The following is a 24,921-nucleotide window of genomic DNA, read 5'->3' on the forward strand; positions in this document are numbered from 1 at the left end:
AAAGAATTGGGTACCTAAAAGTAACTAGCTACAATGCAGGTAAGCCTGAGGTGTGCTGAGAAGTCAAAGATGTGGTATATTGACAGCACATGCTCAAGGCACATGACTGGTGATGAAACTCAGTTCATCACGTTTGAGCGTAAACGAGGAGGGAGCGTAAGTTTTGGAGACAACAAAAAGGGTAAGATAGTAGGGTCAGGAACCATCGGAGGTAATCCTACTATTGAGTCAGTCTCCCTAGTCAGCGGACTCAAATATAACTTACTCAGCGTAGCTCAGCTATGTGACAATGGGAGAAAAGTTATATTTGATGCTACTGGATGTAAAATATACGAGGGAAAAACAAATGAGTTAATTTTAACTGCCCCTCGGATTGATAATGTCTTTATGCTAGACTTAGAGAAAAAGTTTTCAAAAAATGTATGCTTAGTTTCAAAGGAAGAAAATTCCTGGCTATGGCACAGGAGACTTGGTCATGTAAGCATGGACCTCCTGGCCAAATTAGCAAGAAAGCAATTGGTTGAGGGACTGCCTGAACTTAGATTTGAAAAAGATCAATTATGCCACGCTTGCCAAGCTGGAAAACAAACCAAACAATCTTTTCATAGCAAAAACATTGTCTCAACTAAGCGTCCGTTAGAATTACTACACTTGGATCTCTTCGGTCCAGTCCAGCCACTGAGTCTGGGTGGAAAAAGATTTTCCTTGGTCATTGTAGATGACTTCTCTCGGTACACTTGGGTCATCTTGCTGAGTAGCAAGGATGAGACCTTTGAGACATTTTCAAATTTGGTTAGAAAACTTAAAAATGATAAAGACCTAAAACTGGCTCACACCCGAAGTGATAATGGTGGAGAATTCAAAAACCAACAGTTTGTTGAATTCTGTGAAGCCAGCGGCATTGACCATAACTTTTCTGCTCCTAGAACGCCTCAACAAAATGGGGTTGTTGAAAGGAAGAACAGAAGACTGGTTGAAATAGCCAGGACAATGCTGAGTGAGCATAGGCTTCCAAAGTATTTTTGGGGAGAGGCTGTTAACACAGCGTGCTATATTCTTAATAGGGCTCTTGTTAGACCTATACTAAAGAAAACCCCCTACGAGCTTTGGAGAGGACGAAAGCCCAACATTGGATACTTTCGTGCCTTTGGTTGTAAATTTTTTATTTTAAACACTAAGGATAGCCTAGCTAAATTTGACTCAAAAGCTGATGAAGCTATCTTTTTAGGCTACTCAACAAACAACAAAGCATACAGAGTTTTCAATAAACGAACTCAAGTTTTAGAAGAGTCAGTACATGTTGAGTTCGACGAAACTAACCCTGCAGGAAGATATCTGGCGCTGACCGAGGATGATCCACACTCAGCACCCGCTGATCAAGATACAGCCGCTGAGTCATTCCCTCAAGGGCTGACCAAAGGTAAAAGTGAACCAAACATTGTTTTCACTGACCAGTCTACACCTACAGAGATTGTTGAAACACAGACAGCACAAGACATCAATCTACCCAAGGAGATAAGGATTCCAAGAGGGCACTCAGAGAGTGCAATCCTTGATGCTGCTGAGAATACCCTGATGACAAGAAACCAACTCAGGAGGTACCTCAGCAACGTGGCCTTTGTCTCAGTTCAGGAACCTAAGAACTTCGCTGATGCTGAGGAAGATGAATTCTGGATGAGCGCAATGCAAGAGGAACTTGACCAATTCAGAAGAAACGATGTATGGGAACTAGTGCCACATCCAAGGTTTCAGAAGACCATTGGAACAAGATGGGTCTTCCGCAACAAGCTGGATGAGCAAGGAAATGTAGTCAGGAACAAAGCAAGGCTTATAGCTCAGGGCTACAGTCAGCAAGAAGGTATTGACTACGGTAAGACCTTTGCCCCAGTGGCAAGGCTAGAGGCTATTAGAATTTTATGTGCATATGCATCTTACATGAACTTTAAATTGTTTCAAATGGATGTTAAGAGTGAATTCCTTAATGGAGTTATAAACGAGGAAGTTTATGTTAATCAACCTCCAGGGTTTGAGGATCCTAAATTCCCAAACCATGTTTATAAACTCAAAAAGGCTCTGTACGGCCTCAAGCAAGCACCACGTGCTTGGTATGAGAGGCTGACCAGTTTCCTGCTGACTAGAAACTATGTCAGGGGCAAAGCTGATACAACCTTATTCATTAAGAGAAAGGGTAAAGATACCCTGCTGGCTCAAATATACGTTGATGATATTATTTTCGGTGCTACTAATGAGTCAATGTGCAAGGAATTTAGCAAGCAAATGCAGACTGAGTTTGAAATGTCGATGATGGGAGAACTCAACTTCTTCCTTGGACTTCAAATCAAACAAGGGAAAAATGGCATCTTCATCAGTCAAGCTAAATATGCCAAGGAGATATTGAAGAAATATGATCTTGAAAATTGCAAGCCAATATTCACTCCTATGGGCACTGACACTGTCCTCTACGCTGACGAGAATGGTAAGTCGGTAGACAGCAAATTGTATCAAGGTATGATAGGCTCTCTACTTTACTTAACAGCAAGTAGACCGGACATTCAATTCTCAGTATGCTACTGTGCTAGATATCAATCTAACCCTAAGGAATCTCATTACATAGATGTAAAAAGAATCATTAGATATTTGCAAAGCTCAGTGAACGCAGGTTTATGGTATCCCAACACTCATCACTACAAGAAAATAACAGTTTACCAACGACATTTTACCGACGACATATATGTCGTAGTTATTAGCAATGACATACCAACGATTTACTTGCAAAATTATGCAATCAACGTTATATACGAATATACAAAGAAAATGCTGACAACTTACCAACGACATATATTACCAACAACTTGTGTCGTTTGCAATTGTAATGCCAATATGTGTCCATGACATGTCGTTGGTATTAGAGACAACATACCAACAACATACTTGCGAATATTTATTCTGAAATTATGAAAATAAAAATACAAACCATTTGGCAATGACAAAAAAAAATCACAAAAAATCCTAATTCCCTCCCACTCGTTTCCTTCTCCCGCTTTTTCCCCAAAAACTCCCTCCATGTACTTACCCTAATTTCTCTCTTCAAATTTATGCGACTTATTTCCCCAATCTATCATTGTCTCGATTTCCATGTCTTACCCTCTACTCTCAAGCCCTAATTCTTCTGGCAGTTGATCCAAATCAACCATTCTTCTGGTCTCTCTTCGTCCTCTGCTTTCAAACCCTAATTCACCTACGTGAGCTGTTCTGAATCCCTAATTAACATATGCGAGCTCGTCTGAACTTCGAGGTAGGGCTATGTTTTGCAATATCTCATCCCATCTCTTATATGTTTGGTGGTTTATGCATTGTCTTTGACTTTAAGGGTCTTGGTGAAAATGGGGTCGAGTCTGGTAGTTACGTTTCAAAGTTCTCCAAAGTAAGTCTCCATGTCTCTCTGTAGAATAGAAATTACATTTATCCTTCAGCCATGGTTGCTTATTGCTCCCTTTTAGAGTTTTTATTCCTCTTGGACTGATATTCTGAAACTTATTTCATTACTGAACAGGTTTCTGGACCAACTGTCCAGGCTAGAAAGAAGCATACTAATTCTTTTGGAGTAGTGTTGGCGGTGAAACGTTAATAAGAACAACATTTGAGAGTGCCATATAGAGACAACAATGTTGGATAATATGTTAAGGGCTTGGTAGACTCTACTGGTGCTTTGCTTATTGACCTTATCCATATGCTAATTCATGGTAAAAGCCAGATAGGTATTTATGTTTTCCTTGATGGTTCAGTGTCTTGTGCTCTATTACATTGCTTTAAAAGTTATTGACCTTATCCATGTGCTTTAGTTGGCTGCTCGGTTCTTATTTTCAGGATGAGGATAACTTAGCACCGTGCATAGGAGCCTTGAAGTTTCTAATCTGGTGTTAAGATGAGAAACAGGCAGGGAAGAAAGTGAGGTACTATAAAATGATGTTTGAATACCAATGAGATTAGTTGTTAATCTTTCTCGTTTTTTGGAAACTTTAAGTCTTTTTCTTTAGAAGTTTTAGTTGTTAGGAATCTATACTAACATTATCAAAAATACCTAAGAATGGAGCATATCATAATGGTAAAATATGTTAGTGATTGGATGATATGAAATATTTTTATGCCCATTTTTCCAGTCTATGCTATTTTGTTATTTTGATCCAAAGGCAATCACAGTTAATGAAAATTGTTATAGAACAATTCTTCTAGGTATACCATCTCTGTTTCTTTGATAGAGATTGCTACCTCCTTTTTCTTTTACCATAGACTGTAACCTCCTACCCTGCCTTTTTAGCTTCCTTGTTTAGGCTTTTACCTTCCTTATTCCCTTAGATTGTAACCTCACTTGTTCCCTTTTCCTTTGACCTCACTTTGCTTTAATAGATATTGCTACCTTTTCTTTTCTAGAGATGTTACTGAAATTCTTCAGTTACTGGACATGTTTACCAAAGAACTGAAAACAGAACAAAACTACAGAACTGCTAGCTCTGTTTTGCATTATTGAGATATGCAGAACTCCATTTTGAGGTTTTAAACCGTGGTTGTCTGCTACCTTTATGTGGTGCTATAGGTTTCCATAATTGAGTGTATGGGAAATCTAAGCAGATAAAAACCTTAGAAGAAATTGATCTTTGTTTAAGGAGTCTAATTGGTAATTTCTTGGATTGTTACTTATATCTTACAAAAATATAAAGGATTTAGTAAGATCAGAGTAAGCAAACAACATAATGCAAGGAATTGTGTAACAATATTGGCAATTATAGTGGTTAACGGGAAACAGGTGTTTTAGCCACCTAATATATTATTGCTCATATTCATTCCTATGATAATAGTAATAGTAATAATAATATAGAGGTTAATACATAGGAACTTGATGATATGAAATGGTTCTGTTTTCCATCTATATTATGAGTCTTGATGATAATTATCGACTACTGTTAATCATATTTTATGCTCAATGCAATTTCTTTCTTTGTAGGGAAAATGGATATATGATAGGGACCCCTTTGGACCTTTAAAATATGAGAAACCTCTGATGGACCTAAAAGCTCGAATAACTGAAGGTTCTAAGGCCATTTTTTTTCTCCTCTAATTGAGAAATTCATCTTGAACAATCCTCATCATGTAACTGTAGAAATGCGGGTAAGCTATTTATGTTTTAGTCTGGTAAGTTGTTTATGTTTTAGTATATAAACTGTGCCAAGCCTCTTTCTTCATGACATTCCCAAAGAACCTATATGTGTGCAGATAGAGGTTAGTAAGGTAGTGTTTCGTATTTTGGGTGTCTGCTTTATTATAGCTTTGGGTTGAAAACTTCATAGAGCTTTTGTATGCTCTTTGTAGATTGGGGAGATCAATGGTGTGAGAGTCTTGCAACATGACCTTTTCACAAATGATGTCCTTTATGCTGAAGTTGTCTTTAATATTAGAGCACTAAAGTAAGAACTTTCTTTGGTGCCAATTTCCTGATGATGTTAAAATTTTGGTGGTTGCTGTTTTATCAACTGTAGCATGTTTTACTTATTTTTTCTTATAGATTTTATAAAAAAAATCCTTTATTGAAAACTTTTTGATAATCCTATGAGATGAATTGGATTCAAAATGCTATCTTAGTATTGTTTAGGCTTTGTTATTAATAAAATTATTTATTCAGTGTAGTAATTCATTGATTTGATTTGTTATTAAATGCTTGGGCTATGTCTTTCTTTAATTATAGACTAGGCCATCCTTGAAAGGTTACAGAAAAATGTGGTTGATTTGATTTAAGCTTCTTGTTGTCAAAGATAATAAAAGTCTAGTTAATAATAAAAGTTATTCTTGAGCTTTACCTATAAGGTTTAGCTTTTGGGTCAATTGGATCCTCGAAATGATATCAGAGCCTCTTTTAGATCAAGTGGTCGAGAGTTCAAATGTTGAAAATTCTATTTAGTAATGGAACTTCAACACATAGCAAGATGAGCTTGTGTTGTTGTACTTTTCAATCTTAGGGAGCATTAGCACATAGGGCTTATCAAAGATAATAATAAAAGCTATTCTTGAACTTTGCCTATAGGCTTAAGCTTTTGGGTCAAAATTGGTTTCTAGATTAATTCGTTATGGTTTGAAAGAAAACTCTCTAGATTAATTCGTTATGGTTTGCTTGCAGCTTGCCCTGAAAGCTGGTGTCTTTTATAATAAAGTGTCAAATATGACTATCTGGGGGAATTACTCAACCACTCAAGTGAATCTCCAATGGACTACCTGATAGTGATGGTAAGTGAAGCACTCAATTGTCCTAGATTTATCCTGCAATTATTGTTTTTTTCCTGGAAAATTTCCAGGTTATGCAGGGCAATATCTCTCCTCTCAACTCATTTGTTCTCAAATGCAGATATTAGTATTGATAATGTGAAGGGTCAAGATCCATGGTTTGTAAGACAAGTGATCCTGCAACTGTGTATGGCATGTCTTCTGTACGTAGGGACTTTACGAACCAATAGACGATTTCACCTGTCAAAAGAACATTATACTGTAGGAGTAATTCATTTGAAGGAAGAAACCTTAATGTCCACATAGACAAGAGTTCAGCTTCAAATGTGGATTTGGTTCACCTGCCATGAGGTCTGCAAGTGGAACATTAGTAACCCTTTTGCTTGCTCTAAGCATCATCATGTGGGGACACCATATGGCTCAATGTCTCAAACTGTTTGGTTATGTGATTGGCCTGCTGCAATGAATATTTTCTATGCTTCTTGACAGCTCTGGTTGGGTTCTCTAGCCCCTGGTGTTTCAGAAGCTCATTTGAGATTTCAGTTGGATAGGTTTGGTCCTATAGAATAGTTTTTCTTGTTTCCTATGAAAGGATATCACTTTCAAAACTCCAAAACCTAGAACATTGGATTAATTTTGGATATATTTTGTGATTATTTTGGATATATTATTTGATTAGTTTGATTACTTGATTAGTATTTTTATTATATTGGTGTATGTGATATTATTTATTAGTTTCAGAATTATTTAAAAATTAATATAATATATAAATTTGATGATTTATGAGGTACTATATATATTGCCAACGACGATATTACAAACGACATCCATATGATTGAATTTAAAAACCACGTACAAACGACTTCCTGACAACACATGTTAGCAACGACATAGCAACGCCTGAATTACCGACGACTTACAAACGATATATATGCTTCTAAATTGGCGCCAAATACTATTTACCGATGGTATGCCGGCCATATATATATTAACAACGATTTAACGACGACTTATGTTGTGTCTAATAACGACACCGATTAATTCTTGTGGTTGGTCACTTACAACTTACCAACGACTATGTCATCGCTATTGCAAACGACAATGATTTTGTCGTCGGTAACCATTTTCCCAACAAGCAATCTGACTACGACATGAGTTTTGTTTGTATGTCGTCGGTAATCGATATTACCGACGAAAATCTTATTATTACCAACGACATTACGTCGTAGGTAAACTATTTTTTTCTTGTAGTGCATGGCTTTACACTCGTTGGATACACTGACGTTGACTATGGTCGAGACAAGCTAGAACGAAAAAGCACATCTGGAGGATGTCACTTCTTAGGAAGCTGTCTTGTATCCTGGTTCAGCAAGAAGCAGGCGTCAGTAGACTTGTCTACCACTGAAGCTGAGTACATTGCTGCTGGTCACTGTGTTGCTCAAGTCCTATGGATTAAGCAACAGCTTGAAGATTATGGTGTTCAAACAAAGACAATTGAGGTCAAATGTGACAACAAAAGTGCAATTGATCTATCAAAGAACCCAATTCAACACAGCAGAATGAAGCATGTAAGCATAAGACATCACTTCATTAGAGACCATGTACTCAAGGGTGAGATAAAGCTGACATACGTCCCAACAGATGAGCAGCTTGCGGATATCTTCACAAAGCCACTGGCTCGTGAACAGTTCAGCATACTGAGAGAAGCCATTGGTATGTTTAATCCTCTTCAGTAAATTCCTGTTCTAAATGTAAACTTATGCTGAGTGAATTACTACGCTGAATGATTTATGCAAATACATGCTGAGTAATTGTTATGCTGAGTACTTAACGCAATATATATCAATACTGAGTAAATGTGCACACCGAGTAGTAATCTCAAACTGAGAAATCATCCATATGTATAAAACTGACCACTTAGAATTTAAAACGTTTAATATTCTTAACGCTGAGTATAAGATCCGTTGTAATTAATGCAAAAGCACGCGAATAGCCACCTAGGATGATGTATGCGCCGAATGTGTCATAAAAGCCAGGATCTTTGTCGGTTGACAATCCCAAGGCAAAACTGACACATGGATTCGATAAGATCCACTCTTCACCGCTATAAATAATGGGTAAATCCCCATTTTTTATTTTCTCTACACTTACTGAATTTTTCTGGCAAAGCATTCTCTCTCTCTCTAAGACTCTCAAAGCTTCCCAATCTTTTTCTGAAACTATGACTAGAGTTTCCGTCAACATCTCCGGTGCCGGTCACCCTAAGACCAGTTCCGATGAACCCTCCAGGCAAACTACTTCGCCTGAAACCACAAAGGTCACTACGCCAAGCAAAGGGAAAGCTGGCCAAGCTACCTCCTCTAAGGGAAAGCTGACCAAGGTCGGAACCTATACCAAGGTATTCGAAGACGTTAGGGAATGGAAAGTAGACTTCTCTAGATGGGTCTCAAAAGACTTCGTAAAATCCGAGCAACTCTTCTGCGAATGGATATCGAAGAATGGCTGGACCGAGCTGTTCTCCATTAAAGACCACACCTACCCTGACTTAGTAAGGGAATTCTACCACAACCTCCGAGTTGCCAATGATAACCAGGACTATCTGGTAACTGTGGTAAAGGAAAAGACCATCTTTATAAACCCTACCTATCTTGCTAACCTGCTGAAGTTAAAGAATGAGGGAAAAAAACTGAGGAGATCTGGGGATCACGAAGGAACTGGGTACGATACCACCTTCTGTAAGCTCGCTGGCCACTCTGGAGAAATCTCCAGCACCTCTATGGGTCAGCACCAAAAGATGGCTCACTATCTGTTGACCTACTTCATTTATCCCAAGATAAACTGCACCACCTCAGCAACGAATTTTGAGCAATGCTTCATATGGCATATGCTGACATACAAACCGATCAACATGCCAGTATTCTTGATTGCTGGCTTCCAAAGGAGCACTGGAACTCTCAGGCTGGGATCGCTCATCACCAGAATCCTCCTAGATCATCAAATTGATCTATTTGAGGAAACTAAGGTTAGAGGATCTGAGATAACCGCTACTTCGCTGAGGGCTTTGAAGTTCAATCAGCCAATAAAGAAAGGAAAAGCTGCTGCTGAACAACAAGCTGAGGAAACAGCTCCAAAGCAAGGCAAAAGGACAAAGGCTCCAACTGCCCGCAAGAGGAAAGCTGTCGGGACTCCTTCAAAGAAGGCTGAGCCTATGACTAAGAAGCACAAGTCAGCTGCTGATCAAGGTCAGGAAAGACCTAAGTCAGCTGAAAAGAGGAGCAGGCAAGATGAGCCTGAAACAGAAGAGCATCCCCTGAAGAAGAATAAGTCTTCAGAGCTGACCCCTATTGATGCTATCCCCACTGACATCGTTGTTCCTGGTGATTCTCACTACACACAGTGTCTAGGAACCGAAGCTGTGCATCAAGAAGATGATGTACATCTGGACGATCAGTTCATTGCACAAGTTGAGGAAGAGTTAGATGGCGATAGTGAAGAAGATGATGAACAAGAAGAAGCAAGCGATCAGGATGACGCTGAGGACGCTGAGGAGACAGCTAGTGAGGTTGAAGCTGAGCCAACCAATACTGAGTTGGCTGCTGGAGATGAACAAGAACCTGACCAACCCAATGTTGATCAAGAACAAGAACAAGCTGACCAGCTTAATGCTGATCAAGAAGAAACTTCTCCCTCTCACTCAAGAGAGTCTATCCAAGCTGACACTCCTCCTCCCAGAAAAAGATTAGTTAAGGCAAGTCAGAAGTCTGTCGTTGACCCTCCTACTTAAAAACCGACTGTCCCTGACTTTGCTATCCAGAAGCCGACCAAAGACCCTTCTACACTCAAGCTGAAATTTTTCAGAAAACAACCATCTTCTACTCCATCGGCTTCTCTTGAAAAGCAAGCCTCTGTTTCTCACCAAAGGAACACGCCGACTTGAATGCTTCCGCTAACTCTACAAGCCAAATGGAGCAAATTCCCGTCAATGCTGTCACTACAAGTATTGTGCTGACTCAGAACATCCCTGCTCCAGTCAGCACAGACAGCATTCGAATTACTTCTTCTCCAATCAACACTTCTGCCGATCAATCAGTTCTACCCGAGACTCACGTGCAGATTGAAAACACACTTCCAGTCACTGACCATGTTATTCCACTGACTCCTCTTCCAACCGGTCAAACTGAGGAATCTAGGCAAGTTACTGAAGGCTCTCTCAGCTACTTGCATGCCACCGAGTCTGGTAAAAGAATCATCGACTCGGTGCAAACATTAATTAAAGACCTTCATCAAACCACTCCACCTGCTGCTGGGTCTTCTACTGTTGAGACAACTCAGCTCTCCCACGTAACTCAGCTTCTCAATGAAGTTAAGGGATTCAAGGATGTGCTGAGTGTCATAGTTTCCATTCAAGCACAGCAACCTAAGCAGGATTCCATCACAAAGCTGGCTGAGCTCCAGCTGATAATTGTTCAACACCTCAACACTCTTCAAGGTCAAGTTCAGACCTTGTCAGCTGCGAACACGCGATATGCAACTTCTGATGAAGTCAAAATGCTCTTTGCTCAGCTTCACACCGAGCAAATCAAGACCAATGAGCAAATGGTCTCATATTCTCAATGCTCAGTGGAGCAAATTGGTGAGGCTGTTCGACTGTTGAATTTGAACAAACAAGAGATGGACACTGACGCCATGAAGCAAAATGAGATATTGTCTGTCACAAGACAAACCTTCAACCATGTACGTCACAACAACATTCATCGTCAATACTACGACACATCCTTACTGAAGACTTTTCATCAAGTCGTTGTTGGTCTGTCCGATGCACTTACCTGGATAGGTAAATCTCAAGCTTTCATAGTAAGCACGATCAGTGCTACTGAACTCAATATACCCACCGAGGTTTCAGATGATGGAGTTGTTATCTTTGACGGCGTCAATGAAAGCGCCGATAGACTTAAGGAACTGTCCACAGAACTGACCAGAGCCGTCTTAATCGACGCCTTTAGGATTCCTCCTCCCGATGCTGACAAAACGGGAGAGAAAGAACAAGCTGTTGGGGTTTAGTGTCCTATAGACAATTGTTGCAGGATACAAACTTAATGTAAATGAATTGTTCTTTATATCATTTGTTTTAATGAGATATATGTTTTATAACTATATATAAAGGCAATCCCTTTTAAGCACTAAATAAAGTCTAATAAAAGGAAATCCGTAAGTTTGTTTAAAGTGATTATAAAGTGTTCATACAAGCATGAAGTGAGACAAAACTTTATAATAAACTAATAAACTTAAAACCACCCCAAGTCAAGTGATATGTTTAGGATTGATATATCACTGTTGAGACTTGTATGTAACAATGTCTTCTGTCCGACAGAAAGCTGATCTCACAAGCTTCATATATATAGATATCTGGACAGTTACATAGATCCGATGAAACGTCGTTCATTAGGATTGGGGATCCGATTTGAGATAACAGGATGGGTAGATTCATCTTTGTCACTTGTTCATCTCATTGGTATTAATAGGTATAACTAATCCTCAGACTCAAAGTCATGTTAATTGGTCATCCTGAATTACTGAATGTGAGACTTTGACCCTGCGGTCCCACGATCCTTAACAGAGATGACTCTGGGGTGTGAACTGCAAAGGTTGGGTGTCACAGGAGGTAATGTCAGGGTAGTTATACATTGGATTGAGCATTTATCACTCCCGATTAATGGGAGATACATCCAAGGATCGCTTGTGGAAGACTCGACTTTAAATCCTTGCAAGGTGATAGCTTAAGAGTAAGAAATACAGATTTCACTTAACCTACCTATTTGAGTTGACTCGGCCTATACAAGTAAAATGAACGTCTCGCTATATGTGACTTGACATCGCCCATAGTCATAAGATTCAGTTCAATGATGTTGTTGATAAAGGATCGAATTATACTGTAACTAATACGGAAGGGTTAACGACAGAATCAACCTGTCTTCTTAACGGACTCTGGGGGAATGATTACAGACTTGCCAATAACATACTCAGTACATCATTCCGTTATGCAAGGATTAAATATAATTCTTGAAGAAATTAATTTAATAGTTGCATACGGCCAGAAGTAGTAAGAACCTAATGGATCACACATAAGACTTGGAACCAAAAGAGAGATGGATGTCATTAATAGATGGAAGCCCAATTGAGCCCAGTAAGGCCCATTTAAATAGAGGGGGCCGAAATTTATATATAATAAATAAGGAATTATTTTAATTCCATTAATCCTAATTTGATTAGGTTTATGAATTAAATTAATTAAGAGATAATTAAGTTAGGAGTTTTAATTAGATTAATATACTCCTATTATTATCCAATTAGGTTATTTATTATTATCCTAGATATATTAGATGTATTATAAGATAATAATTGGGAATCCTATTCCGAATTGAATTCCTATTAAGTAACCTATTCCTATCTAACTAGGGTTTAGATACAAGTTATTATATATACCCCCCTACTACATGAATTTCGACTAAGCCTTCTCCCTCCCCTCTTGGTGATTTTCGAAATACTCCTTTAGAGAGAGAGTGAATTCGCATCCCCTAGTTCGTGGACAAGAATTCATGCGGCTTCCGTCGATTGATTAATTTCATTCATCTCCTTTTCTCTTTGATCTTGTGTTGATTAATTAGAGGCAATCTATTTTAGTTGCATCTCATACGGTTGATTCTAACTTAATCTTTCCGTGTTTTATTTGTGTTCATGAAACAAGAAAAACAAACAAAAGGGAGAATTTCGTTTTTCTTCACCTACATCAGGTCAGTTCACTATTTCGCGGATTCTCGAAGATTGAACCGTCGGATCGTCGCGATTTTTAGACAGGAGCTTCTAGACATATTCTTCCACGTTTCCACTGAAGGGATTGTCGTACGGAGTCTAGAAGGTCTGTTTCGGATATGGACAGATTGGTAAACAGTTTCCATCTCTTTTGAAGTTGTGGGCACTTCGTTTGCAACGGTAGATTGATCATCGAAAGGTATTCCTTCTTATCCCTCTTTATATGAAATAACGATTAACAGATCCTATGGTTAAAAAGGAAGTAGGCTAAAATTTTCATATTTCCGCTGCTATACCTTAGCCTAATTTCCTTCAGTGGTATCAGAGCCATCGTTAAATCCGTTATTTCATATATGAAAATTTAGAAGTTTTTCAATAGGATTGAATAAATATTTATGGTTAGGATTAATTAACAAATATTTTGATTAATTAATTCTAAAGATAAATAAATTTTAGTTAATTGTTAATTAAAATAGATTATGCGTATGTTCCTAATTATTTCGGTTGATAATCATTATAACAAAATCTATTAGTTTTATAGTTAGGTTAATAAAATTAGTTTTATTAATTCTAAAAGATAAAACGGAAATCTATTGTAGTTTTTCCTATTTCTGAAAATCGTTTTTAAAACCGTTTTAAAATCTGATATATATATATATATATATATATATATATATATATATATATATATATATATATATATATGTTTTATAAAAAAAAATAAATACGACAGTGGCTTGGGTCGCGCCTCACGGCGCGACCAGCCGCTGTCGCGCGGCTGCTGCCTCACGGCGGCAGCCGCGGGGCTGCTGCCAAACGGTAGCAGCCCAGTTTCGGGCCCCGGCCCGAATCCCACTTGATTTTAATTGTTAAAATCGGCTTGAATATAATTTGTATATATAAATATATGTTTCGGAACTTAATAATTTTCTGTTTTGATTATCGAATGAAAAATTCATTTAAAAGTTTGTTTTCACCAAGTTGTAAATCAAAGTGTTAAATGAATTGAAATCAAAATAATTGGGACATGCATAATCGACGTTTTATATGGTTATATTAATCTAAGGATTAATATAAAGATACAAAACGATTAGAAGTAAAATTGGATGAAAGTTAATTTGACAAGTTAATGTGATTAACCTAAATATTACATAAGCCGGTTATGTAATCAACCAATTAAATTTATTTAATTGAGTCTATGCATGTTTGGAGTTATGGACATATTTGGACCCTCTTTTAGTCTTTTGGTATTTTTGAAATAGGGCCTGCGCGTCCTGCCTTTCTACTATCTATTGTAATTTCTCCTCTCATCCGATTCCCTTCAATTCAATTGAAGTTTTCTTATAGTAGTATAGAAATTAATATGTAATTTCAAGGCGCCATGGAGAAGATGGAGGACCTAAAGAGAAATATGTAATAGTTAGTATTTCCTTAGGTTTGCCCTTTTATTCCGTCTCTGGCTCGACGGAATAATTTAGATGATATATCCACAACGCCAATGTATGTGAATGTATGTGTGTCTGATGTATGCTAAAGCAAATCAAGACTAAGTTAGATTATGAGACCTAAATAAAATCCCTCGTTAAAAAGTTAAGTAAATAAGCAAGTTATTAAAATCGGTTGCCCCTCCCTAATATTATAATTCAGCCGGCAGTACTGGGGGCCTTTGGGTTGTTGAGCAAACTCAAGCTCGGGGTCTTATGGTAACACCTGAATTATCGAAAGTCATTCTTTCATGAATATGGGGTAATACTTAAATTAGATTATGATAATTGGATGAGCAAACTCATGTTGTCATAAACTAATGGGCAATATGGTTGGGATTAATGTGAATAGCATATTAGTTACTAATGTGGTTAGTAACCCAATAACCTAGGAGTCACATTCAAGATGTGATTGATTACATGAATCTACCTAACAAATGAGACTAGCTTGTTGAGCAAAGTCAAGGCGAAATCTCAGGAGTTAGGATCCTAGCTCACTAAAGGATTTATGAAATTCTTCGAATTAATATGGAGGGCTATTAATTTGGCAAAATAGTGGGAGCAATCTGAAATAAATTAAAAGACCTATAATTTTAGATTGTTATACTTTAAAGCAAATGAATGACATACGTTTACTCTTTCTCACTCTCAGGTTTTGTTTAAACACACTCTTAAAATCATGACTAACACCGATCTGCGTTACATCATTACCGATAACAAATTGAATGGTTCAAACTTCACCGACTGGTTTCGTAACCTCAAAATTGTTTTGAAGTTCGAGAGGAAAGGGTATGTACTTGATACACCGATACCCCCTTACCCAACTGATGATGCTCCCTACCAAGAATTTTATGCTTACTTGAAGCATAAATCTGATGATGATCAAACGGGGGACATCATACTTGCATCTTTGACACCGGAAGTTAAAAGGCAACTACATTCAGATATGGATGCCTATTCCATGGTCAAGCACCTCAAAGAGTTATTTGTGAATGAAACTCGGTGCGAGCGTTTCGAAATAACCAAGGAGTTATATAAAAGCAAGATGCAGATGGACACATCTGTAATGGCACATTGTGCAAAGATGATCAGCCTTATCACCAAGTTTTCTAGTATTGGAGATGCGATGGACCATGAACTAAGTGAAAACTTACTTCTTCAGTCCCTCCCCGAGAGTTACTCACAGTTCGTAATGAACTACCAAATGAGTGGCTTGCAAACCTCTCTTGTAGAGCTTGCACATATGCTCGAGTCAGTCGAGCCCATTATAAAAGAAAACGAGGAGATACTGGCCCTTGCTATTGAAGGATCGAGAAAAAGGAAAGGGGTTGCTCCCAATCCAAACCATCTTGATAAATGCAAGGGGGCTGTACTCACCGAAACAAAGGGAAAGGAACCAAAGAAGCCCAAAGGAAAGTGCTACTATTGTGGTGACTCAGGGCATTGGAAGAGGAACTGCATGGAGTACCTAACCTTCCACGAGAAGGAAAATAACGGTGCTTCAGCATCTGGTATGTTTTATATTGAAATAAATACAGTTTCACTGTCTGAATCTTGGGTACTTGATACCGGATGTGGATCTCATATTTTTACGAATATGCAGGAGCTAAATCAGACTAAGGAACTAAAGAAAGGAAGCATAAACTTGCGAGTGGGAAATGGAGCAAGAGTTGCTGCCCTCGCAATTGGAGATTATGTTTTACCTTTGCCCTCTGGGCTTGTAATAGAATTAAGGAATTGTTTGTACGTTCCTGAGATGTCTCGTAACATTATTTCTATTAGCCGTCTTGTTGACGATGGTTTTCATATTTCAATAAAAGACAAGAGTTGCAATATTTATAAAGATTCGATCTTTTATTTTTCTGGAATTTCACAAAATGGGATTTATGTGTTAGATAACAAAATTCCTGCTTTTGCAATTGATACCAAAAGACATAAGCTAGATAATTCAACTTACTTGTGGCATTGTCGTTTAGGCCATATAAACAAGAGACGCATGCTAAAGCTACATTCAGATGGGCTTATAGATCCAATCGATTCCGAATCATTGGAAACATGCGAATCATGTTTAAAAGGTAAAATGACAAAGACACCCTTTAGCAATAAAGGTGAGCGTATATCAGACACTCTAGGACTCATTCATTCAGATGTATGCGGTCCTATGTCGGTCCAAGCAAGAGGAGGATTCAGATACTTCATAAGCTTCATAGATGACCATACTCGATATGGTTACATCTACTTGACGAGGCACAAATCAGAAGCTTTTGACAAGTTCAAATGCTTCAAGAATGAAGTAGAAAATCAATTAGGAAAGAAAATAAAGACGCTTCGATCCGATCGAGGTGGCGAATATCTTTCTGATGATTTTCTGAATTATCTAACTGAATGTGGGATATGCTCACAATGGACACCTCCCTATACACCACAACACAATGGTGTATCCGAGAGGAGAAACCGTACCCTATTAGATATGGTACGATCCATGATGAGCATGGCCTTACTTCCAAAGACGTTCTGGGGCTATGCCTTAGAAACTGCCCTCTTCACCCTGAACCGAGTACCAACTAAATCCGCTAGTTCCACACCATATGAATTGTTCGTTGGTAGGAAACCCGTGTTCTCATTTATGAGAGTATGGGGTTGTTCAGCGTATGTCAAACGCATAGCGTCCGACAAACTAGATTCTAAATCTGATAAATGTTTCTTCATTGGATATCCCAGGGAAACCGTAGGGTATTACTTCTATCATCCAGATGATCAGAAAGTAATAGTATCCAAGCACGCAACCTTCTTAGAGAAAGAGTTTCTCGAAGAAACACAAAAGGGAAGCGTGATTGAACTCGACGAAGTTCAAGAGGAAGAAACACCGACTGAAACGACAGAAGCGGTTGAGGTACCCGAAGAAGTCCCATTAGATGAGACTCCAGTGGCACCTATTCGTAGATCACGAAGAGTTCGTGAACTCCCAGTTAGATATGGTTTTCTAGTGGGAGATGATAACGAGGTTCCCGTGTTGGACGACGAACCCGAAAACTACGAAGAGGCTCTTACTAGTCCAGATTCTAAAGCATGGCTTGAGGCCATGGATTCTAAAATAGATTCCATGTATACTAACCAAGTGTGGACTTTGGTTGATCCACCCGAAGGGATAATTCCCATTGGGTGCAGGTGGATCTTCAAAAAGAAGACTGACATGGATGGAAAGGTTAGCACCTACAAGGCTAGGCTGGTAGCGAAAGGATATCGTCAGAAACAAGGTGTTGATTATGCCGAAACCTTCTCTCCTGTTGCTATGTCCAAATCAATCAGAATCATGCTTGCTATTGCCGCTCACTACGATTATGAGATTTGGCAAATGGATGTGAAAACAACTTTCCTAAATGGAAACCTGCTTGAGGATGTACACATGATGCAGCCTGAAGGTTTCATATCAAAGGATGCAAATAAAGTTTGCAAACTTCAGAGATCCATTTATGGACTCAAGCAAGCATCTAGAAGCTGGAACAAGCGTTTTGACGAAACCATAAAACAATTTGGTTTCGAACAAAATTGCGAAGAAGCTTGCATTTACAAGAAAGCAAGTGGGAGCTCTATAGCATTTCTCATACTATATGTGGACGATATACTGTTGATGGGAAATGACATTGCTCTATTACAGTTGGTAAAAGTATGGTTATCCGGTAACTTCTCAATGAAAGACCTTGGTGAAGCAGCTTATATACTTGGTATAAAGATCTATAGAGATAGATCGAGAAGACTGCTTGGTCTTTCACAGGCTACATACATTGAAAAGGTGCTAAATCGGTTTAGCATGCTTGAATCGAAACGAGGTAACTTACCCATGCTACATGAAATAAAGTTAAACAATCATCAATGTCCTAAAACTGATGATGACAAACGACGCATGACTGTAGTCCCGTACGCCAGCGCGATCGGTTCGATTATGTATGCTATGCTATGCACTAGACCTGACGTAGCGTTCGCGTTATCTGTAACGAGTCGTTACCAAGGGAATCCGGGAGACGAGCATTGGATTGCCGTCAAGAACATTCTTAAGTACTTGAGAAGCACTAAAGATATGTTCCTAGTGTACGGAGAAGGAGATCTGAAAATTGAAAGATTTTCAGACGCTAGTCATCTCACAGATGAGAATGATTTTAAATCCCAATTAGGATGCCTGTTTATCTTGAATGGGGGCGCGGTCAGTTGGAAAAGTTCCAAGCAGGGAAGCGTAGCTTTCTCTATGACCGAGCTAGAGTACATCGCTGCTGCGGAAGCAGCAAAGGAAGCAGTTTGGATTAGAAAGTTCATTACAGAACTAGGTGTGGTGCCTGACATTGTCAATCCCATTACTCTGTACTGTGATAACAATGGAGCCATTGCGCAAGCAAAGGAACCACGGTCTCATAATGCATCCAAGCACTACCTAAAGCGATACCACATCATAAGAGAGATTGTGGCTAGAGGAGATGTGAGAATAGAAAGAGTACCTACAGAGGACAACGTTGCAGATCCGTTGACAAAGCCTTTAACCCAGAAAGTACATGATCATCATTTAACTTCTACTGGGATAAGTTTTAGAAACAATTGGCTTTAGTCCAAGTGGGAGTATGTTGGGGTTTAGTGTCCTATAGACAATTGTTGCAGGATACAAACTTAATATAAATGAATTGTTCTTTATATCATTTGTTTTAATGAGATATATGTTTTATAACTATATATAAAGGCAATCCCTTTTAAGCACTAAATAAAGTCTAATAAAAGGAAATCCGTAAGTTTGTTTAAAGTGATTATAAAGTGTTCATACAAGCATGAAGTGAGACAAAACTTTATAATAAACTAATAAACTTAAAACCATCCCAAGTCAAGTGATATGTTTAGGATTGATATATCACTGTTGAGACTTGTATGTAACAATGTCTTCTGTCCGACAGAAAGCTGATCTCACAAGCTTCATATATATAGATATCTGGACAGTTACATAGATCCGATGAAACGTCGTTCATTAGGATTGGGGATCCGATTTGAGATAACAGGATGGGTAGATTCATCTTTGTCACCTGTTCATCTCATTGGTATTAATAGGTATAACTAATCCTCAGACTCAAAGGAATGTTAATTGGTCATCCTGAATTACTGAATATGAGACTTTGATCCTGCGGTCCCACGATCCTTAACAGAGATGACTCTGGGGTGTGAACTGCAAAGGTTGGGTGTCACAAGAGGTAATGTCAGGGTAGTTATACATTGGATTGAGCATTTATCACTCCCGATTAATGGGAGATACATCCAAGGATCGCTTGTGGAAGACTCGACTCTAAATCCTTGCAAGGTGATAGCTTAAGAGTAAGAAATACAGATTTCACTTAACCTATCTATTTGAGTTGACTCGGCCTATACAAGTAAAATGAACGTCTCGCTATATGTGACTTGACATCGCCCATAGTCATAAGATTCAGTTCAAGGATGTAGTTGATAAAGGATCGAATTATACTGTAACTAATACGGAAGGGTTAACGACAGAATCAACCTGTCTTCTTAACGGACTCTGGGGGAATGATTACAGACTTGCCAATAACATACTCAGTACATCATTCCGTTATGCAAGGATTAAATATAATTCTTGAAGAAATTAATTTAATAGTTGCACACTAGTACAGAAATGGGCTATGGCCACGGTCGTTTACCGTCATTAGCCACGGTTATACGACCGTGGCCAAAGGGGGCGTGGCAAATGCTAGAATTCTTTAGTCACGGTTGTTCGACCGTGGCCAAAGAGGCATTAGAGTCAGTTTTTACAAATAACTGACTCTAATGTCTTGCGTTTTTGCCACGGTTGTTAAAAACAACCGTGGCTAAAGGAGTCTTTAGCCACGGTTGTTTGTAACAACCGACTCTAATGCTCTGATCATTAGAGTCGGTTGTTCTAACAACCGTGGCCAATGATATGTTTTTCATTAAAAAAATAAAATAAAATATTTTGGATTGAATGGAGCTCTGATATTGAAATATAATCAAGCGTAAATATTACAACAATAAAATCCGACGTAATCGTGGGCAAAAGATTTTCGTTGAAATACTATAATGAATGTTGAACCAACTAATAAATAGGTGCACAATGAAATGATTTTTTTTCAAGGACACAGTCAAATAAAAACTATCACACACCAACATTTACAACCCTAAACATTAGTTGAATTGTGTGGCTGCCCTAAATTAATGTCTACGGAACAGAACTTCCTTTTGTTTCTCTAACTATGTTCCCTTTCTTCCTTCCTTCAGTATTATCATCCTTCCAAACTAGATTCTGCCCAAAGTAGATCTGCACTATTGTGAGAGATATGGTTGGCTTGAAGGTGATCTTGAAACTAGAAGTGCTTCTTAAGTTGATAGCTGGTGAGACAAATTTTATATTGGACAATTTCATAGACAAAAATCAGTACTTGATTGCCAGAAATTGAACTCATTTGTCTACAAATAACAAAAGGATGAAGAAGAAAGCAAAATGGAGCAACAGAAACTTTGAGCTAACAAGGCGGTGAATCAAATTTTACCACTTTAAAGTTCGTAGATACAACCACTCAGTGGTGGAACCAGGAATGCTCCGCTATGGGTGCAAATTTCACACCTGCATATATACACAGATTTCATCACAAGAATACATAGTTTTCAAAAACAGATATGTCATTAGGAAACTCTATATTAGCATTTCAGCCAAACTTAATCATTAAAATAGTCTTTAATCCAATTACTTCTTTTTACCAGCAACTCAACTTTATCAACTATGCTCAAAGTTCCCTCATTTGACATCATTGAGAATGGAGAACTAGTAACTAAAGAATAGGAGATGAACACATACCAAAAAAGAGTAGCTACCAGGAGATAAAGAGACTGTTATTGGACATTTCAGATTTATTACACCAACTTGGTAGAAGATCAACAGCATGGGGATAAATATAGATTAGTTAGGATGAGCAAAGCAATTTTTGATAAAGTACCAAAATAGACCTAAGGTTTTTGGGGAAGTACCAATTTAGGCTCAACTTTCAAAATAGCATCAATTTAGGCTTAACGTTTACAACCTAATATCTATTTAGGCTTAACGTTTGCAATATAGCATCAATTTAGGCCTCACATACAAAATAGCACCAATATAAGCTTAACGCTTACAAAATAATACGAATTTAAGCTTAAAGTTTACAAAACATATCTAATTTAAGCTAAACTTCATTCATTTGATTTACAGAGTTTATCTTGTGTACAAGCACATGAAAGAGAGGTAGAAGAACCTGTCCAGGAAACATTTTCTGATAGCAAAACGTTCAATTATGATACACACAGTTAATGCCTCTCATTTTATTTCTAATAAAAAATGTTTGAAGACATATATGCCTCAAAAAATGTTTGATATATATGCAAATAGGCGAATGAAACTGAAATAACATTAAATTCCAAACTTTAGAGAAAGAGAAGTATGACAAAGTCGCACCATAAAAGCAACACAGTCATTTCTGAAATCAGACGATGGAGCTCATAACAAATCAAGAAGACAAAAAAGAAGAGCCCAGAGTTTCAAGATAAAAGAATTGAGCACCATAAACAAACAGCAGATGGAAGTGAAGCAAGTAAATAAAAAGAGAGAAAAGAAATCGAAAACACAGGAGGAATAGAAAAATAGAGAGACCTGGTAGCAGCATAAGCTTGAAAAGCAAGCACAAGTAATAGTACAGAATCATAAAACCTTACATCAACTGGAGTAGACTGCGGAAAACGGGAGCTCCGACCAACGACAGCAAGCTCGGATGGCGGAATAGATGGCGATGTAGCAGCTAACAGTTGACGATGGAGACACAAAACAGTAGGAGATGAGGAAGCACACCGAAAGGCAGCAACGAATTCGGAAAAGGCATGAACCGACGGAGCTCGGGCGACGGCTGCTGTGTTTTTTTTATATCTCAAATGCTTTTGAAGGGATACAGTAAGAGAGGAGAAGGCGGTGTGGGCTAACCCTAAAATCTGAAAGTTTAAATTTATCCCCTATTTTTGTGATTTTCCATTTAGTCCCTCCATTCTTTAAATTTGATTCAATTAAATCCTTCCATCTTTCAATTCATCCTCACATATCAAATCAAAGTCCCTCCATATTTTCAAATCAGTATCTACTTATTTAAATTATTTTAATTTCATCACTTATTTCCAAATTAATTATAAAAGTATGAAAATATGAATTATTATAAAAGTTATATATATATAAAATTATAAAAAAAATTAAATCAAAACTATTAAATATAATTATGATTATATGTGATAAAAACAAATTATGATTATATATATTTAAGTTAAATTTTGAAAATTCTTTTTATATGTATACTATATATGATTTAAGTTATAAAATTCACAAATTATTAAATAAATTAGTCAATTAAATAAATTAGATTAGATAAATAAATATCTGATTATATTTAATATTGATGTATTATTAAATTAATATTATTTACTACGGTTCTGTTAGGAAATGTGACAAATAATGTTATTTGCCACGGTTTCATAACAACCATAGTAAATAAGGTACTTTATACCATGGTTATACGAAATCGTAGCAAATAACGCCTTATTTGTCACGGTTCTTTATACGACCGTGGCAAATAACTTTATTTACCACGGTTCATGTAGGAACCGTGGCAAATAAGCCGTGGCAAAATGTCATTTTTGTACTAGTGGCATACGGCCAGAAGTAGTAAGAACCTAATGGATCACACATAAGACTTGGAACCAAAAGAGAGATGGATGTCATTAATAGATGGAAGCCCAATTGAGCCCAGTAAGGCCCATTTAAATAGAGGGGGGCCGGAATTTATATATAATAAATAAGGAATTATTTTAATTCCATTAATCCTAATTTGATTAGGTTTATGAATTAAATTAATTAAGAGATAATTAAGTTAGGAGTTTTAATTAGATTAATATACTCCTATTATTATCAAATTAGGTAATTTATTATTATCCTAGATATATTAGATGTATTATAAGATAATAATTGGGAATCCTATTCCGAATTGAATTCCTATTAAGTAACCTATTCCTATCTAACTAGGGTTTAGATACAAGTTATTATATATACCCCCTACTACATGAATTTCGACTAAGCCTTCTCCCTCCCCTCTTGGTGATTTTCGAAATACTCCTTTAGAGAGAGAAAGTGAATTCGCATCCCCTAGTTCGTGGACAAGAATTCATGCGGCTTCCGTCGATTGATTAATTTCATTCATCTCCTTTTCTCTTTGATCTTGTGTTGATTAATTAGAGGCAATCTATTTTGGTTGCATCTCATACGGTTGATTCTAACTTAATCTTTCTGTGTTTTATTTGTGTTCATGAAACAAGAAAAACAAACAAAATGGAGAATTTCGTTTTTCTTCACCTACATCAGGTCAGTTTACTATTTCGCGGATTTCCGGAGATTGAACCGTCGGATCGTCGCGATTTTTGGACAGGAGCTTCTAGACATATTCTTCCACGTTTCCACCGAAGGGATTGTCGTTCGGAGGTCTGGAAGGTCTGTTTCGGATAGGGACAGATTGGTAAACAGTTTCCATCTCTTTTGAAGTTGTGGGCACTTCGTTTGCAACGGTAGATTGATCATCGAAAGGTATTCCTTCTTATCCCTCTTTATATGAAATAACGATTAACGGATCCTATGGTTAAAAAGGAAGTAGGCTAAAATTTTCATATTTCCGCTGCTATACCTTAGCCTAATTTCCTTCACAAGCTAGAACACAGCATAAGCATAGTCAATCCAAACAAAAGAAAAAGAAATAGAAATTAGGCTAGCTCAGTTATGCTAAGTTTGTAGTCTCTATGTTTATGTTTATTTTTTGTTGTATACGCTGACTACTTCTATTAATATCAATACTTGCATCTTTTTATCCAAACCTGAGTTATGAGTTATTATATACGATGCTGAGTATTAAGTTAGTATGTATCTTCAAATACATCAACTATGTTTAATGCTGATAACATGTTTGACATTGACTTGTATGTTTATAAAACATTGTCTTATAAAACTCATTGAACAACAAATTACTCAGCGCCCTCTGAATGTTAAAACTTCCGCTTAAACACTGAGTAAAATAGAATATGTTTCATGAGCTGACCTATATCTGAAAACTGACCTCAGACTTACTCGATTAAACCTATAAATGTTTAGAGTAAAACTAAGTCAGTGGCTCAACCCTGACGGGGGAGTTTGCTAAGTTATATTAGGTCAACTATCATGGGGGAGCTCAATACTGAGTTCTTTGCTGAATAGTTTTGCCAACATCAAAATGGGGGAGTTTGTTGAAACACCTTTCCA

The 24,921-nt window shown here is 37.5% G+C and overlaps 2 long non-coding RNA genes across 8 annotated transcripts; one reads left to right on the forward strand and one right to left on the reverse strand.

Moving 5' to 3' along the window:
* Positions 1-2,987: 2,987 nt before the first annotated feature.
* On the forward strand, positions 2,988-6,990 carry LOC136218034 (uncharacterized). 6 transcript variants are annotated; one of them, XR_010683619.1, is made up of 8 exons: positions 2,988-3,295; positions 3,371-3,424; positions 3,554-3,758; positions 3,868-3,953; positions 5,003-5,286; positions 5,368-5,462; positions 6,170-6,276; positions 6,395-6,990. It is a non-coding gene; the product is annotated as an uncharacterized lncRNA (long non-coding RNA). The 6 variants fall into 6 exon arrangements; XR_010683621.1 differs by having other exon boundaries at positions 5,003-5,277; XR_010683620.1 differs by having other exon boundaries at positions 5,003-5,166.
* A 13,631-nt stretch (positions 6,991-20,621) lies between these two features.
* Positions 20,622-22,558, reverse strand: LOC136218035 (uncharacterized). Of its 2 annotated transcripts, XR_010683625.1 has the most exons (3): positions 22,314-22,558; positions 21,122-21,195; positions 20,622-20,960 (listed from the first exon to the last, which is right to left on the reverse strand). It is a non-coding gene; the product is annotated as an uncharacterized lncRNA (long non-coding RNA). The 2 variants fall into 2 exon arrangements; XR_010683624.1 differs by having other exon boundaries at positions 20,622-21,195.
* Between the last annotated feature and the right edge of the window lie 2,363 nt (positions 22,559-24,921).

The sequence above is a fragment of the Euphorbia lathyris genome, chromosome 2, assembly GCF_963576675.1.
Source record: "Euphorbia lathyris chromosome 2, ddEupLath1.1, whole genome shotgun sequence".
Taxonomy (NCBI): domain Eukaryota; kingdom Viridiplantae; phylum Streptophyta; class Magnoliopsida; order Malpighiales; family Euphorbiaceae; genus Euphorbia; species Euphorbia lathyris.